Genomic DNA, 18855 nt, shown 5'->3' with positions numbered 1-18855 from the left:
GAAGCTGTCTATTCCCCTTGAGAAATCAACAAAAGTTAAACACAAACAAGCAAAGTTAAAAGGTCAATCAAATAAAAACAATACAACTGGATATCAAGTAATCCTCCCTTCACAATGTCACCCTCAGGTGGACGTCCTTTGGCATGCCTGATTCCTTCCCATAGTGATTCATGTAGCTAAATGGTAACTCAATTCACTTTTGCATGTCTATAACAATCCAGACTTTCTTTAATTCAGCAGAAATCTCTCATTTTATGTCTACTCACCTGTTTCAATTCCCTTTTTAAAATTTAAAATGAAATAACTTAAAATGAGATAATTTTGTTTTGTTATGACCCATCCAGAATATTTGAACAAATTTCATATTTTCCTTGATAATCCCCACATTTCCTTAATTGAAATAGCTCTATTATAATAATAAAGCATGGACTTAGAAGTAATAACAACATTTATTCTATGACTTAGTAATTCCTAATAGTGTGATTGCTAAGTCACTACCTATTTTAAACTAAAGATACTATTATTATTATTATTATTATTATTTCTTGTTTTTAAATTTAAAAATTCCTATTCAGTGGAATTCAGAATAAGTGATACCTGTTGTTATTATTTTTATTATTCTACTTTATGATGATTGTTTTGTATAAGTAGCTCTCTCAACAAGCAGAATAGAGCTTGATCTGCAAAATTCTTGAGTTCTTGAGTCAGACTTCCTGAAGTAGATTTTTGCCTACCCATCTTATTATGTATGACCTTGAGAAAGTCATCTAAATTCTATTAGTTATGAATGCTTCATCTCTCCAGTAGTAGTAGTAGTAAATATTTCCTACACGATAGGACCAATAAAGAAATGTAATGACATGATGATATAATTGTTCTATTGTGGTTCCTGAGACATTTGATGAATACTTAAATGTGAACTTCTATTCTTAACATCACAATACATTTTTCCTGCATGAGTATCATTTAGCAACATCCCCTTAAGTCAGGCAGCAATCAGGATGAAATGATGATCATCATAAATACAACAAACCTGCCAGGCACAGTGGCACACACCTGTCATGCCAGTGGCTCAGGCAGCTGAGGCAGGAAGATCACAGGTTCGAAGCCAGCCCCAGCAGCTTAGCAAGGCCCTGAGCAGCTTAGTAAGACCCTTTCTCAAAATAAATAATAAGAAGGGCTGGAGGTGTGGCTCAGTGATTAAGTGTCCCTGAAAACAAAAATAAATAAATAAATAAACTAAAATGCAACAAAATTTAAAAAATAAAAATACACACCCCAAAAATATAATAGTTATTACCTTAGGATCACTGTACAGCATTCCTAATTAATGGAGATCCTCATGGCTCCTACTTTCAGAGAATGCCTGTCTGGTGAACTCTTCCAACATGAGGAATAAGAATGTGGACCACATAGATAGGAGGAGAAAATAATACTCAATTAAACTCAAACACAATGCATGTGTGAGAGTGTTCTTGCTCTTTCTGCTCTTGGATAGGTATGTTTTGTGATAAAATAGCTCAGGTAATGGCTAAAATTCCTTCAAGGTGCAGGGATTACAGCTTCAAAGAGTAGGTAAGTCTGGGGCATCCCAGTATCCTCATTCTGGAGCAGAGCCCAGGATCCAGGTCCTCCCCACACCCCTTCCTTGCTCCCTAGCCTCACTGTGACCCACTAGCTCTGAGAGCTAAGGCTGATGCATTCTCTTCTCCCCCCTCTCTCTCCCAGGGAAGCCCACTTGGGTTTTCAAGGAGGCTGCATCTGAGAATCACAGGTGAAGGCCAACAGGGCCATGTTTAAGGTTTCTGTCCTCTCAAGTGTGGAATTCTCAGAGCTCCTAATTAACTAGATTGTTCTATTATCTCTCCAGATCCAAATAATTCTGCTCCCTTGGAGTATGAAGGAGATAGCAGAATGGAAAATTTTCAGTAAATTTTGTATTTATCTATGCCCAATCAGTTAAGAAATGGCAAACTCACTGATTTTTGTCAGGTTTGAAAGTCACAAGTTGTCCCCTAAGGAAGGAGGAATTTCTACAAGGACACAATCCTAGGAACTTTCTATGACATCTCCCTTAAATTGTCTTTGGAGATTGAATGGATCATTGGTGTCCACAATGTTATGAGTGGAAAGAATTCCATCCTTTCCTTTTTCTTAATTATTTTTGTTGTTTTTGAATTTCATAATTTTTAATGGACAGGATGGTGTTTATTGTGTATGACCTTCTGTTTAGAAGCATCACACACTGAAAAACTGTTAAATCTAAGAAATTAACATATACACTACCTCATATTGGTGTCATTTTTGTGGTAAGTCATTTAATATCCACTCCGAATTTTTCAAGAATACAAATCATTAGCTAGAGTCACCACATGAGAGCACTTCTCTTGAACTTACTCTTCCTGTCTAACTGGACTTTTGTCTCCTGTGACCAGTATTTCTCCCCCAACACCACCCTCAACTGCTCTAGTTTTCTACTGAGATCAAGTTTGTAAAATTCCATGAGTGAGTAGTGACCTTCTTGTCCCTGGTTTATCTTTCTTAATATAATATCCTCCAGGTTCATCCACATTCTCATAAATGACAGGATTTCCTTTTTTATGCCTAAGTACCATCGTGCGTGTGTGTATGTGTGTGTGTGTGTGTGTGTGTGTGTGAGAGAGAGAGAGAGAGAGAGAGAGAGAGAGATACCCTCCTGTGTGTGTGTGTGTGTGTGTGTGTGTGTGTCTGTCTGTCTGCACACACAGCACGTTTTCTTTATCCTGTTATGTATACATAGATGGACTCTTAGGTTGATTCCCAATCTTGGTTATCATGAATTGTGCCTCAATAAACATGGGAAAGCACATGTGTTTTCAATATGTTAAATTTATGTCCTGTGGACAGATATCCCATGGTGAGGTTGCTGCATCATTCAGCAATTCTGTGTTTAACTTTCTGAGGGACCTCTGCATTCCTAGCTACTTTGGTTGTTGGTTGTACTGATTTATAACCCCACCAACAGCCTGCACGGCTTTCCTTTTCTCCACATCTCCATCAACAGTTATCTTCCACCTTTTGATGAAGCATTGTCACAGGTGTGAGGCGCTGTCTCATACTGGTTTTGATTTGCATTACCTGGATGCCTGGTGATATTGGCATTTTCGTGTCTTCTTTTAAGCAAAGTCCACTGAGGTCTTTTTCTATTTTTAAATTGGGTTGTTTGTTTTCTAGCCATTGCCTTTGGCCCCAGGTTGCTTTAGTGATTGTGATTTTTAAGAGCATTTAAATATTTTTCTATGGAATTGAAAAATATAATCTGGATTTTGATGGGGATTGCATTAAACTTGCAAATCACTTTAGATATTAGGGAAACTTTAACAATATTAATTCTTCTAATCCAAGAACATAGCATTTCTCTATTTAGTTTTTCACTTCCGTGTTTTTCATCCATGTTTTATGCTTTTCAACACAGAGATCTTTCCCCTTTCCTAGAGACCATTTGTACTTATTATTTTATAGTTATTTTTTCTTGGTTTCTTTCCAGGCACTTCACTGCTACTGTATAGAAACGCTACCAATTGGTGGATATTAGCCTTGTATTCTGTAACTTAGCTGGATTCATATATTCATTCTTTCAGTGGATCTCTTGAGCTTTCTGCACATAAAATCTTGTCATCTGCACACAGGATAATGTATCATCCCTCCCCCCCACCGAATTTTAATGGATTTTCTTTCTTTATCTTTACTTCCTTCTGGAGGTGTGTTCAGTGGTGGTGGCAAGTGTGGGTATCCATGTATTGGTCTGGAAATGACAGGAAAAGCTTTCACCTCCTCCTGTTCAAATATGTATTACTTATGGTTTGTCTATATTGCATTTCTTGCACTGAGGTACATTCCTTCTGTATCTCATTTTGGGGGGTTTCCATCCTAATGCATGTGAATTTTGTCAAATGCATTTACCTCTATTAAAAATGGTCATGTGGTTTTTGGTCTTTTAGGCTATCATTATCATTTACAATGTAGATTTCATAGACTTCATTCTGCAGTACCTCCTCTTGCCTTAACCTCCTCCTCCCACTAACCCCTTTTCTCAACCCCTCCCATTTCCAAAAGAGCTCCCTTCTACTTTTTTTCCCTCTCTAGCTTCTATATATGATTGAAAAACATATAACCCTTGACTTTCCAAATCTGGCATATTTCACTTAACATTATGCTCTTCAGTTCCATTCAAGTCCCTTAAAATGGCTTTATCTCATTCCTCTTTATGACTGAATAAAACTCCATCATGCACATACATTACATTTTCTTTATCCATTTATCCATGGACAGACACCTACATAATTCCATAACTTGGTTACCGTGAATTATTGTACTGTACATATCACTATGTATGCTGATTTTAGTTCTTTTGAATTTTTTATTGGTTTATTTTAGTTCTTTTAAATAAATTCCAAGACGTGGTATAGCTGTGTCCTATGGTGGTTCCATTCATAGATTTTTGGGGAATCTCTGTAGTGATTTCTACAGTGGCTGTGCAAAATTTATATTCCTACCAACAGTGTGCAAGTGTTCCTTTCTCCTTACCTCCAAACCAGTGATTATTGTTATTTGCATTCTTAATGATTGCCATTTTAACAGGAGTGAGATTAAGTAGTAGAGTAGAGTAGCAAAGATTTTCTCTCATTCTGAAGATTCTCTCTTCACATTCTTAATTATTTCCCTTGCTGTGTAAAAGCTTTTTCATTTTATGCCATCCTGTTTATTAATTGTTGGTATTATTTCTTTTAGGGTTCTAATGAACCCATATGTTGGAGCACTGAGCCTGTGTTTTCTTCTGGGAGTTGTAAAGTCTCTGGTCTAACTCCTAGATCTCCCATTCATTCTGAGTTGACTTTTGTGCAGTTGAGAGATAGGGATCCGGTTTCATTCTTCTATGTACGGATTTCCAGTTTTCCCAGCACCTTTTGTTACAAGGGCTCCTTTGTTTGCCTTTGTCAAGGTCAGATGACTTTATCTGCCTGGGTTTGTTTCTGTCTTCTCTTCCCTTGGTCTGCATGTACATTCTTAGGCCAGGACCTGGCTGCTTTTGTCATGATAGTTTTGCGATATAATTTGAAGTCAGGTATTGGGATACCTCCAACATTGCTCATTTTGCTCAGAATTGCTTGGGGAATTCTGGGTCTTTCATTATTCCTTATGAATTTTAGCACTTTTTTGGACACCGTCTTACAAGCATGAGCTCTGATTTCCCCCAATTCAGTCCTTAGTACTTCTCTTTTCCCCCCTCTCATTCCTTCCTTTATTCCCTTTCCTCTACCTATTGGTTTCTGTTTTATTTTTAATTTATTTAATAGTTTCACTTAAAATTAATGCAGTATAGAGGAGAGGCAGGCGGGGCTGGAAAAGGGAAGAACGGGGGACGGAACTGACCAAACCATCCTGTGTGCATGTACGTCTTCTTCTGAGAAATGTCCATTCAGGTCCTTAGCCCACTTTTAAAGAAGCTGTTTGTTTTCTCACTATTGAGTTGTTTGATTTCTGTCTATTTTCTCTGTTTATCTCTTATCTGGTTATGATCTCCAAGTATATTCTCCCATTCTGCAGACTGTGTTTTCACTCTCTGGGTCGATTCTTTTGCTCTGTGGAAATTGCTCAATGGGATGCAACCTCATTTTATTATTTTTGCTTCTTCTGTCAAAATGTTTGCTTATATAAAACAATCATTACCCAAATGAATCCTGTAGCTTTATCCTATAAATCCTTTTAGTACTTTAAGAGTTTCATATGTCTTTCATCCATTTTGATTTGTGTGCATGTATAGTGTGACATACAGTCTGATGTACCTCTTCTCATATGGAAATCCAATATTCCTAGCACAATTGACTGGAGAGATGATCTCTTCCCACTGTGTGTTAATGTCAAATTGTCAAAATTAATTAACCACAAATTGAACTGTCATTATGTTTATAGACTTATGTTTTGCATCTTTATACATTTATGTTCGCATCTTTATACATTTCCATTCTTCTCTGTTTCTTCATTTTATGCTCCTAATATGCTTCATTTTCTTTTTGATGATTTTTGAAGCATAGAGATTCTGATTTTGATAAGTTCCAATGTAACTATTTTTTGCTTTATTTCTCATTTGTTTGATGTAGGATGTAAAAATCCATTGCAGAATCTAAGATAATGAAGACATTACTCTGTTTTCTTCTAAGAATTTTTATGATTTTAACCATTACACTAAAACTATTGAACATTTTTTAGTTAATTTTTGTATATGTTGTGCCTTCCAATTAGGGGTCTTCTAACCAATAAAGCAGGCTTTCAGAAGTGGAGGAGACTTTACACGAAAACAGGAGTCAAAGAGTTCATCACCACCAGTTGTCCCTTAAATACTCAAGAGAGTTATTCAAGCTGAACAAGAGCCCACTAATGAGTAAAACAAAAACATATGGAAGTGTATAAAACTCACGAGTAAAACAGTCAAATTCAGAATATTCTAATACTGTCCACAGTGGTATATAAATCAGAGATTTTTAGTATGATATTTAAAAGACTAAACTATTAACATACTAGGAACAATAATATGTTAAGCAAATGAAATATAAAAAGACAGCCTCCATTTATGAACACATCAAATGAACCCATTATTACATATAATTATAATGCAATAATAAACCAAGACACACAGGAGCAAGCGAGAGAAAGAAAACACACTGGGGGTTAAAATGGAGCAAACTGAGCTTTATGTATTTGTCAATGTGTTATAAAGAACTCCACTATTATATATAACTACAATGAAATAATAAAGAAGACACAAATTGGAAAACAGGTGTATAAAAATGTTCAGTATTGATAATCATCCAAGTAATGCAACAAAACCACAATGAGAAGTCATCTTGCACCAGTTAGAATTGCTACTCATTATAAAGACCAAAAATAGCTGGCATTGGTGAGGACTCACTGAGCACCATTGGCAGAAAAGTAAATTAGTACAGCCATTAGGGGAAACAGTATGAAGATTCATCAAAAAATTAAAAATAGAATTACCATATGATCCAATAACATCACCAATGTATTTATATACAAATGATATGGAATCAGTATGTCAAGACACATGCCCAGCCCCACCATTACTCACAATATCCAAGACATGAAATCAACCCAAATGCTCATGATCAGATGATCAGAAAAGGAATACATGGTCTATATACACAGTGGAATCCACAAAAAAAGTCAAACAGAAGTTCCATGCTTTACTACAACATGGAACTTGGAGGACTTCATGTTTAGAAAAAGAGCCAAACATAGAAAGGCAAACACTGCATGAATTCACACATAGGTGGACTCTTAATAAGGCTGACTTGTAGGCACAGAATGAAGTGGTGAGTACCAGAAGCTGCAAGGAGGTGACTTAGGTGTCTTGGTAAAGAACATGAAATCTCTGGGAGAAAGGAGAAATAACTTCACAAAATATATTGCAAATCCTGATGAAAAAAAAAAAGTGGAAAGAAAACATACATAATGGGGCAAGTGCTGTCAAAACACACACCAAAAAGGGGCAAGTATCCAAAATATATTCAAGTCAAAAACAAAAATATGAGTTACATAATTACAGAAGAGCAAAAGATTGAAAAGCTATTTCTCCATGGAAGACCACCAGTCTCCAACAAGCATAATCAAAGGTGCTCCATCGGTCACAGAGAAATTCACATCAGAGGCACAGCAATACTCCACTTCTCAGCCACTAGGAAGCTATGATCATAATTTTTTCATTATTGCCAAAACAGAACCTTTATTAGTTTTCATCAGACAGTGTTTGCTTTACAGAAGAAATTGTAATAACTATGTATAAAGAGTAATCATGTTTAGGAAATCATCATTTTTTTTTTAAATGTGAGCATTGGGCTGGAGATACAGCTCAGTTGGTAGCATGCTTGCCTCGCATGCATAAGGCCCTAGGTTCAATTCCCAGCACCACACACACACAAATGAGCATTACCTATGTTTAATTTTAATATTAGTATGATAATAGTAAAGCAGTATTATTGTCATCCTATTCTTATTAGTTATATAAACACAATGATACACCCTGATAGAATCACAAAAGCATGAATATAATCCACTCCAATTCAGTGCCCCCCAACTCCCCTCCCTCTACTCCACCTCTTCAATCCATTTATACTCGTTGTTGTTTTTTTCTTTTTAATTAGTGACCTGTGGATGTTCCCAGGTCTAGGACTCGCCATGCCACATCCATGCTTGCACATACAAAAGTTGGGTCAGAATCATTCCACTGTTCTTCCTTTTCCCCATCCTTTCTTCATCCTCCTCAATTGGCATCATCCCCTGTACTGATATTCCCTCTGTTTTGATGAAACTTTCTCTCCCTTTATTTTTAAGAAAAAAATATTGGCAACCTGAGATATTGTAGTGAATGTAAAATATGTCAGCCACTCTTAAAAACATTTTGGTGAGTTCTCAAAAATGTGACTATGTAAATATCCCAGGATCTTGTAATCTCACTCCTAGGAATATTCTCCAAAGGATTGAAAAAAAAATGGTTAAACAAATAAATGTGCATGTGGGCTGATAGCAGTATTATTTAAAACACCTAACAGATGGACATTACCCAAGTGTACACCAATGGGTGAATAAATGAGCAACTTCTGTATATACATATAGTAGAATATAACTCAGCCACAAGAAGGAAAGGCTCAAATTAACTTTAACCAGTGAAACAGTCCAAAAGGAGGAAGGAAGCAATGAGGGAGAAAAGACAGAAACCAAGAAAGGAAATAAGGAACAAGGAAAGAAAGAAAACATCAGGAGTCAAAATGGATGTATTCATATCTGAGACTTCCTTTTGGCTATCACCATGAATCAAATGGCCAAACCATGTTCAAGGTATATTCTGTTATGTCAAAAATCCAATCAATGTTTTTATGAAAACTAAGGACACTGAAAGATTAGAATCAATCTTAATTGCACAGCCTTTCCTGCTCAGAAATGAGGCAAATGAAATATCTCAAAGAAATGTTTGGAAAAATAAATGAAGTTACATGTCTAAAAGCAACAAGCACGGTTTTCATATGGTAACCAATTTGCCATGATGCTGGTATAATTATCATTCCATTTCCACCAAGGAAAATAAGAACACAATCAAGTTAATGTGAACAATATTAACATTCAAGAAGATAATTTTAAAACAGTACTTTATTTTAATAGACCCTTAGTTGTGCATATTTAGGGGTCAAATGTGATGGATATTTTGATACAAGTACACATTGCAGGATCATCAAAACAGGGTAATTAACATATACATCACAGCAAATATCCATTATTTTTTTTTTGGCTAGAACATTGAAAATCTTGAAGAGGATAATTTTTGAGGAAATCATGTCAGCCTTGACACATTAAGTGCTTTAAACATCCAGTTGGGTCTGTGAGAAGAGGTACAAACCTGTAATCCCAGCTACACTAGTGGCTGACGCAGCAGGATTGTAAGTTTGAGGACTGCTACACCTTAGCAAGACCCTACCTCAAAATGAAAAGTAAGAAGGGCTAAGGATGTAGCTCAGTAGTAGAAATTAGAAATATGTGGAATACTTATAAGCAAATTTACCAAAAAAATTACCCTCAAGGATCATGTACACAAAAGAAATATTTTAAAGGAATTTCTAAAGGATTTGTTGAAGATAAACAAATAAAATACCATATACACAAAAGTCTTTCCCACTCTGGAAGGACTAGAGTGTATGTTTTAGGGAGGACACTGAAAATCAATCATCTGACATGGGCACACAACTTCCCTTTAGTTCTGAGGATCTACGTTCAGAACTCAGTGATCCCACAAAGACAAGAGGCTGTTCTACTGAGGAGTCTCCTCAGGGCCCCCTTCACATCCTTGTTCCTCAGGCTGTAGATGAAGGGGTTCATCATGGGGGTGACCACAGTGTACATCACTGAGGCAACGGAGCTTGCCTGGAAAGAGTGGGTCACAGAAGAACTGAGGTAAACCCCAACTCCTATTCCATAGAACAAGAAGATCACACAGAGGTGGGACCCAGAGGTGGAAAAGGCTTTATCCTTGCTCTCAATGGAGGACATCCTCATTAAGGAGGAGACAATCTGAGAGTAAGAGAAGAGGATCTCAGTCATAGGAAACACAACCAACAGGGCACCTGCCACATAGGTGAAGATGTTATTGATGAGGGCATCAGAGCCAGCCACCTTGAGAAGCTGAGCCAGTTCACAGAAGAAATGTGGGATTTCAGTGCCTGTGGAGAAGGTCAGTCATTTCACCAGTAGAATCCGAATCAGGGCAATCCAGAACATGATGAGCCCAGCCAACACATCAGAACCAGGAGGACACAGAGCCAGGGGTTCATGATGACTCTGTAATTCAGAGGGTGGCAGATGGCCACAAAGTGGTCAAAGGCCATCACAGTCAGTAAAAAATTATCCACTCCAAGAAAAATAATATAAAAGTACACTTGAGAGAGGCATTCTCGGTAGAAGATGTCTTTGCTGTGTGCCTGGATGTTCACCAGCATCTTGGGGATGGTGGTAGAAGTGAAACAGATTTCCACAAACTACAGGTTGGAGAGGAAGAAGTACATGGGGGTGTGGAGGTGGGAGTCAGAGCTGACAGCCAGGATGATGAGCAGGTTCCCAAACACTGTGACCAGGTACATGGACAGGAACAGTCTAAACAGGGTGGACTGCAGGTCTGGGTCCTCTGAGAGGCCCAGGAGGAGGAAGTGGGATAGGGCTGTGTGGTTCTCTGCTTCCATGTAGCTATTGTATCTTCTGAGTAAAAGAGGAGGGGGGAAAGCAACACTCAAAGACCACTCACCTGGGACCTCATGTAGGTACCACTTTACAATATTATTCTTGGATGGATATTCTTTACCCTACCGAGTTCTGCCCATGATTGTGATTGATGGAACAAGTGGTACCCCATTTCCAAGTTAAACGTGTATAATTGCTCTGCCTTTATTCAATTTAGCAGAGAACTCTCTTACATCATCCACTCAATCATTTTAGCTCTACTCTTTGAATTAATCAACATAAGTAATTTTCTTCTGCAATAAGTCTCATCCAAAATAAGTGAGGACATTTTAGACCATTGCCTTAATTATCCCATGCTGTTCATTCTATTATCGCCATAATATGGATTGAACATGAATTTTCAGATCCACTCTTATTATATGGCTTGAGACATCCTAGGAATATGAGTTGGTTCTCAGTACCTTATTTATATTCTTTTTAAATATAATACTATCATCACTTCTTTGATTGTGGAATGCAAAGATGCTTTCTTTCATGGTATAATTCCAATAAATCAAAGTTGTGACTTATATAATTATTACTGATCATTTTTAAAATCCTCCTCTAGGATAAACACTTTGGATAACCCCCCACAAGGTATAGAAGAGTTATGATTTAGAAATTGGCTTCTTGAGGACTGGGTTTGTGGCTCAGTGGCAGAGTACTTGCCTCACACATGTGAGGCACTGGGTTCGATCCTCAGCACCACATAAAAATGAGTAAACAAAATAAAGATATTGCATTCATCTATAGCTAAAAATATTTTTTTAAAAAATTGGCTTCTTGAATTAAACACTTTGGAAAAGAGTTTGAGTTCACCTGCTTATAGTATGTGTAATCTTAAGAAAGGGTTTTAAACTCTCTTAGCTGAAATTACTTCACCTCTCCAGGAGGGATTGAAAATGTTCACTAAGTAGTGTGGTTGAAGAAGAAAATTCAGTAAGATAAGGATTATCATTTTTCTGCTACAGTTCCTGGGGCATACAGAAAGCATTTTATAAATGTGAGATTTCACAGTTTACTTCATGATAAATGTGTCATCGATATCCCTCTTAACCTGTGGCAGCCCTCAATCCCAGACTTGTGATTACTATCAACACAGTAAGTAGGTCTCTTACCTCTTTTGGCCTCCACAGAGAATCTTTAGTTATGAAGATCCTGTGGCTCCTTCCTTCAGACAAAGATGCCTCCATGATGGATTCTTCCAAGAAGAGGAAAAACACAGGGACTACACAGATGAGTGGAGAGAACATAGGCACCTGCCACTGAAATCGCATGCAAGGAGTGTGTGATTGTGTGTGCCCGTGTGCCCACCTGGTGAGTGGTATGCATTATGTCAAAATTGATGTTAACTGTCAAAACATATTTGATGACCTACATTTCAATGATTCAAGATTGTTCTATACAAACCATCTAAAATCTTAAAGACATATGTAAGTCTTGAAAATGATAACATTTTTATGATTAAAAAAACAATCATCAGAATATTTTATTAAAGACAAAAACATCACAAAGAACCAATTTTTTATGGGAAGTGACTATAAGAACCTTCTTTCAAATAGGAATGTGTGGGCTGGAGAGGAAGTAAGGAGAAGAAGACAGTCTAGGCCAAGAGAGCAGAGTGTGCAGCTGCCCATCAGCTGGTGGGCTGGGTGGGAGGGATTGGAGGCTGTTGTGATGGAGAGCAGGAGTGAGGGGCAGTGGGGAGGGGTGCTAGGTCTAATGTACCTTTACCCTGGTAATTTCATGTTCATTTGTGGCCCTGAAGTTGTGACAGCTTTTTCTCACCATTTGCCTTCCCAAGGACTGCATGACTGCCACAGTGCAGGTGTTGTACAGATACAAATGTTGGATGCACAGTAAACACAAGACCAAACTCTCAACCTTGTCACAAAGGACTTTCCCAAACTTCACATTTCTGAGCATAAATTCAAAAACAAGAGTATGAAAATTAAATAGGGTGCATTCCTATTTTTTTAAGTATTGGGGATATGGTTCAATGGGAGGGCAGCATGTTGCTAGCATGTTCAAAGCCCCGGGCTCAATCCCCAGCATTACCACAAAATAAAACAAAACAATATGATAAACAACATGATAAACAATTCATAGCAGTTCTGGGAATCAAAGTCAGTTTTCCATAATGATGTTTGTAAATATAACCGTTCACAAAAATAGGTGAGTGGAGATAAATTATAACCATAATCACCATACAGAAGGCTATTAGAGAAAATTTAACAGTAATTACTGCTGCTAATAGAACCAGAAAATGTGGATAAACCAAGAAAACAAAGACAATTTCCAATAAAAAAGGATCATTTTCAAACCAGCCAAAAGGAGATGTTACTTGAAAGCCCTAGAGTGTTTGTATTAAATTCTTGCAAATGCCAAGGAAGTCTGCTCCAACATCATTTGATACTTTCCTGAATATTTTAAGGGACTGGTCATATAAGAAAGGCAATTGGACTGAGTGTTGAATATCATAAATGATTATATCTTTCACAGGAGAATGGATGTATTGGAGAGCAGCGTGTTAAGCAAAATAAGCCTGACTCAGAAACCCAAGGGTCATATGTTTTCTCTCATGTGTGGAAGCCAGAGAGAAAAATGGGAAAAGATCTCATGAAAACAGAAGTGAGAACAGTCAGGTAAATGAAGCAGACAAGGAAGGAGGAAGAGGAGCGGAAAAGGCAGAAATGGAACTGATCAAATTATGTTCTGTGCGTGTGTGGAGATGTCGCAACAAGTCCTCCTGTTATGTAGAATTTTTCTGCACCAAAAAAATTTTTAAGAAGAAAAAAATGTATTTTTCATCACATTATTGACACATGCCATTGGGGACACTAAAGTGAGATGATTCCTAAAAAAAAAAAAATAAATAAACAAAAAACTATTGACCTAATAAGAGCTTTCAGTAAGTCAAGTTTTCATTAAAAGTAAACAGGGTATAAAATAAAAAAAATAAAATGAATTTTGGAACAAAATCAACACTATTTCAGGTGTAACCGACCTTTGGAGTGTACTTATTGAATAAACAATTGCATGTAGGAAATGTAACAAGAGCCGACCACTTATAGGAACCAGTGGGGGAAAGCTGGAGACTCTCCAGTAAGTAACTGTTATTGGAGAGAGGCTCTAGACTCCAAAGGGTGAGAAAAGGAGACAGAACAGGGCTGGGAAATCCAGGTCTCAGTGGGCTCTGAGTTTCATCAAAGAACAGGGATTCCCCTTCACAGACTGAAGACATGGGACCTTCCCAGTACCCATATTCTAGAGGCAAAGGCCAGTACCCATGTTCTTTCCTCTTCCTCTTCTGGCTCCACCAGCCTCTTGAGGACACGCTGACTCTCTCTGATGGCCCCTACAGAAGCTTTCTCTTCTCCAGAATCTGTTCCCAGGAAGTCGGCTTGGGTTTCATGGAGGCTGGATCAGAGAAATACAGGTGAGTTCCACAGGGGCATGTTTACAGTTCCTTGCATCTCAAGGGTCAAATACTCAGAGGAGCTCATTAAATAAATTGTTTGCTATTCTGTCCATTCTATGGGTAATCCATCTTCCTTGAGAGAGAAAGCATATAGCATTATGGAAATTCACAGTCCATTTTGTGTCTATGTTGGTAGGCCTTGATGAATTTAGTTCCTCAAGGAGAAATACTTTTTTTCTTTGACTTGATTTAAAAGTCGTAATGTGTCCCCTGAGGAAAGATTAATTTCAGCAAGGATCACGTCCTAGGAGCATCTCTCTGTGATGTGTCTCCATGAAGACTCTTCACAGATTTCATGATCTCTTGGGGTCCACAGTGTTATGGAGGAAAGGAGCCATTTATTTTAAAGTTTTATGCTTATTTTTCAAGTTCATTTGTAAAAATTGTCAAATAAAATTGTGTGTATTACAACATGTTTCAGAAGCACATATACAAAGCAGAATGCCTAGATCTAACCAATTATCATCTTTGTTGTGAGAACACTTACATCCAGTCTTTCACAAATACAACATATCATCACTAACTACAATCACCAGACTGTAATTATGTTTCTCTGATGACTTCCACCTAATTAATTGCAATCTTCTCTCCTTTAATAAACATTTCCCAACACCACCCTCAACCACCCCAGATGTTTAACCACCAATCTGATCTTTGTTTTTGTGAGATCAACATTTTTAGATTCCACATACATGTGAAATCCTGTATTATTGATTTTCTGTGCCTGACTCATTTCACTTAATCTCACATCCTCCAGGTTCATCTGGGTTGTGCAAAATGACAGGATTTCCTTTTTCATTCCTGGATAGTATTCCGTGTGTGTGTGTGTGTGTGTGTGTATGTGTGTGTGTGTGTGTGTGTGCATCACATTTTTGTTATCGATCCATTGATATGTGCTCAGATTGTCAACAAATATTGGCTCCTGTGAATAGTGTGTCAGTAAACAAGGGGGTGCAGGGGTCTTCCACATGCAGATGTCATTTCCTTTGGATACACACCTAGTCCTGGGATTGCAGGATATTGTGGAGTTCTATTTTTACTTTTTGAATGTGCCTCCATATGGGTTTCCATACCAGCCTCACTGACATTCTCAGGGCTGCACTAACACACACCCCCAGGAGCAGTTTTCGGGGGCTCCCTTTCCTCCATGTCCTTGCCAACACTCCCCTTTATCCATTTTTATAACAGCCATTGTGACTGGAGGGACATGAGAGCTCAAGGTAGTCTTGATGATCATTTCCCTAATATTTACTGATGTTGAGCAACCCTTTTTGGACCATGTGCATCTGTAGATCTTGTAAGAAATGTCTATGCAGGGTTTTTCCCAGTTTTTAATCAGATGATCTGTTTTCTTACTGTTGAGTTGTTAAACTTCCTCGAGTATTTGGTGTATTAACCTTCATTGGATGTACAATTTGCCAATATTTTATTCTATTCTGTAGTTTTCTCTTCACTGTTTGGAGTGTTTCCTTCATAGATTACAAATATTTTAGCTCCATGTAATCCACTTCTGCTCTTGCTACCAATGCTTTTGGCGTCATACCCCAAAATCTCTGCACCAATGAAAACCATAACATGGTTAAAAAACGATAAATTTGCTACACATATTTTACCAAAATAAGACAAATGGAGAGGTAAGTTTGAGATTCCACTGGAGTCTGGAGCTTGGGAGAGAAGTCTGTGGTGGAGACAGAAATTGAAGAGAGTAGGGCACCAACATTTGGGATAAACTAAGTTCAGTTGAGAACCAGCAAGGCAGAACAATTCCAAGGGCAACAGATTAACGGTATTACTTTCCAAGATATGGCCATAATTTAAAAAGCAATATCTTAGGGAAGACAAAATAATCATGTTTAATTTTGTAACAATGAAGTCGAGGACCTTGAAGAACCCCCCAAAGGTGATATGACCTTGGAGGTCAAATATATTGATTGGGTCTTTATTGGTCTGCATTGATGGGAGAAAATAATTGATTAATTGTACATAGAATAATAAAGTTCCTACTTAGAAAGATGGGAGTTAGAAAGACAAGAAGTTGAAACCTACCCATAAACTTGTTCTTCTCATCTATAGGACCCATAAAGCTCCCTGACTTTGTGGATCTTGAGGAAAGCCCAAAACTCTCCATGGATTCTGAGCCCACCCAACACAACAGCAAGCACCATTTCAATTCAATAACCATGTGTAATTATTTTGTAGCGATTACCTCTCAAAAATCTTTTCCTGAGCTTTTAACACCACCTCTTCTTGGAATGGTTTTGAAATGTCAAAATTAAGATAACCAAGTAGACGAATATTATAGGATTCTACTCCAATGAGTACATGGAATACTCAAATTCATGGAGATAGAAGTGGAATAGGAGTTACCAGAGGTGGGGAAAATGAAAGAAGGGTTGCCTTTAATACATGTAGAGTTTTAGTTGAGATGATGAAAAAGTTTGGTAAATTGATGGTTATAAAATGGAGTGACTGTGCTTAAGGCCATAGAACTTACTCAAAAAATATTGGTGGATAGCCAGGCACGCTGGTGCACACCTACTCAGGAGGCTGAGGTAGGAGAATTACTTGAAGCCTAGAGTTTCAAAGCAGCTTGGGCAACATAGTGAGAGACCATTTCAATAAAAATGGTTAAAATTGATCTTTGCATGGTTCAATAAGCAAACTGAGATGATGGTTTGATATCCCAGTGGAGCCTGGAGCTTTGGATAGCAGTTTGTGCTGAAGACAGAGACAAATGGAGGACACAGAGACATAGGGCAAAGTCCATGGGTGACGAAGCTACTTATGTTAACTGGAAGGTACAGCTATGAGAGCAAAAGAAATATCAGGGAGGATGTTAGAGCATCAGGTTGATCCTGGAACACTTGATTAGAGGTGCTTACAGAGCACTTCTTAAAAGTCAAATGTACGGATTTGGTCTTCATGGGTCTCCACTAGTGGTAGTAAACATTTATTAATTGTTTACAGAGAAAGAGAATTTTCCTGGTGGAGAGTTGGGTGTTGGAAAGGCAGGAGTATCCCAGCCTAAATCCTACCCTGCTGTTCTCATTCTCAGGACCCCCTCATACTCTCTGATTTACATGACTCCCAAAGAAAGTCCCCAAAGACCACATTAGTCTCCATTCACATCAACACTGGGGTGAGCGCCACTTAAATTATTATTGTGTAATTATTCAGTTAGTGATGGCCTCTTACAAATACCCTCCTGGGCTTTCCATCCCATCCCTTTGGTTAGTGCTTCATATATTGAGAGGTTTCTGTCTACTTGATAATCCCCTTTCCCTGTGCTCACTCTCTCCTCACCTAACTCACAGGAAGTCTTCATTTCTGACACAGTAGTTTGCCCTGAGGTCTACAGGGACCATGTGTATCCCTACCATGATGAAGGGCATTTCTAGTCTTCTGACTCTGGAATGTGCAGTGGCAAAGTCACGAGTGATGACTTCATGTCACTCCAGCAGGACTCTCAGAGGCAAGCCTAGGGGAGTCCCTGTGACACTAACACAGCCCCCAGGGATAAAATCCTGTCTGTGAAGTTAAACTCTGTGAAGGGAAGAGCACAGTCAGAGCAGCAGCTTAATGGGCCCTGGGAGATGGTTTTGGAGACAGATAAAGAACTCTCTTTAAGTCTCCAGGAGAAGGAGCTTACTGACTGCAAGCGGTTGAGCAGACCCGAGAAAGGAGAAAAACAACTGGAGAACCAAATGTGCCTCCAACAGCTGTCTTTAGAGAGAAGCAAGATGCAGAAAGCTTCCCTTTCTACCCTGTGGGAGCAGAACTGTGTAAAGACCAGGAAGCTGTTAGAACAGTTAATTGAATGAGGTGCTCTGAGGATTTTGTAAGGTCCTGAAAAGTTTAAGTCAGCTTCCAGAGTCCCAGGGCTCAGCGTCTTTGAACCTAACAATAGAAGCTGAATGGAAGGTCTCCCTGCGTCTTCTGGGAAAACCCTTGTGGAAGAGCCAGGGCAGCAGGGGCTTCCATGGGGCCATCTGAAAGAGCACCACACCCAACAGGACTGGGATTAGGGGACCAGCATAAGTCATCAGTGCAGGACAACTTTAACTAGACTCAAGCTCTAGGGACACAGAGAACAATGGATCTCAACTCATTGTCACCAGAGGAGCAGGGTCAGAATCACCTGGGAGCTTGTTAGAGTGCATATTCTTGGTCTCCACCCCAATCTATGCAATCAGAAATTCCAGGGTCAGGAAGCTCTTTGTGTCTAGTAAGCCCTCCAGGTAAATCTTATTTCTCCAGAGTGAAAGTTCAGAACAACTACTGTAGGATTTGCTAAAATGGATGGTGAGCTGGGCACAGTGGTGCATGCTTGTAATCCCAGTCTCTCGGAAGCTGAGGCAAGAGGCAAGTTCAAAGTCAGCCTCAGCAAGGCCTGAGCTACTTAGTGAAACTCTGCCTCAAAATAAAAATAGAAAGGGCTGTGGATGTGGCTCAGTGGTTAAGCATCCCTTCATTAAATCCCCATTACCAAAAAAAAGTGGGGTGATGAAGGACCCACACAGTTTTGAGAACGGCAAGGGTCCAAATTCAAATAACAA

General features: G+C 38.5%; 1 pseudogene; it reads right to left on the bottom strand.

The window, feature by feature from the left end:
- Nucleotides 1-9819: 9819 nt before the first annotated feature.
- LOC114107491 (olfactory receptor 7D4-like) lies at nt 9820-10781 on the bottom strand (annotated as a pseudogene).
- Nucleotides 10782-18855: the final 8074 nt, after the last annotated feature.

This window comes from Marmota flaviventris, chromosome 1 (assembly GCF_047511675.1).
Source record: "Marmota flaviventris isolate mMarFla1 chromosome 1, mMarFla1.hap1, whole genome shotgun sequence".
NCBI classification, from domain to species: Eukaryota; Metazoa; Chordata; class Mammalia; order Rodentia; family Sciuridae; genus Marmota; species Marmota flaviventris.
This window is presented reverse-complemented; position numbering and strand designations above follow the sequence as displayed.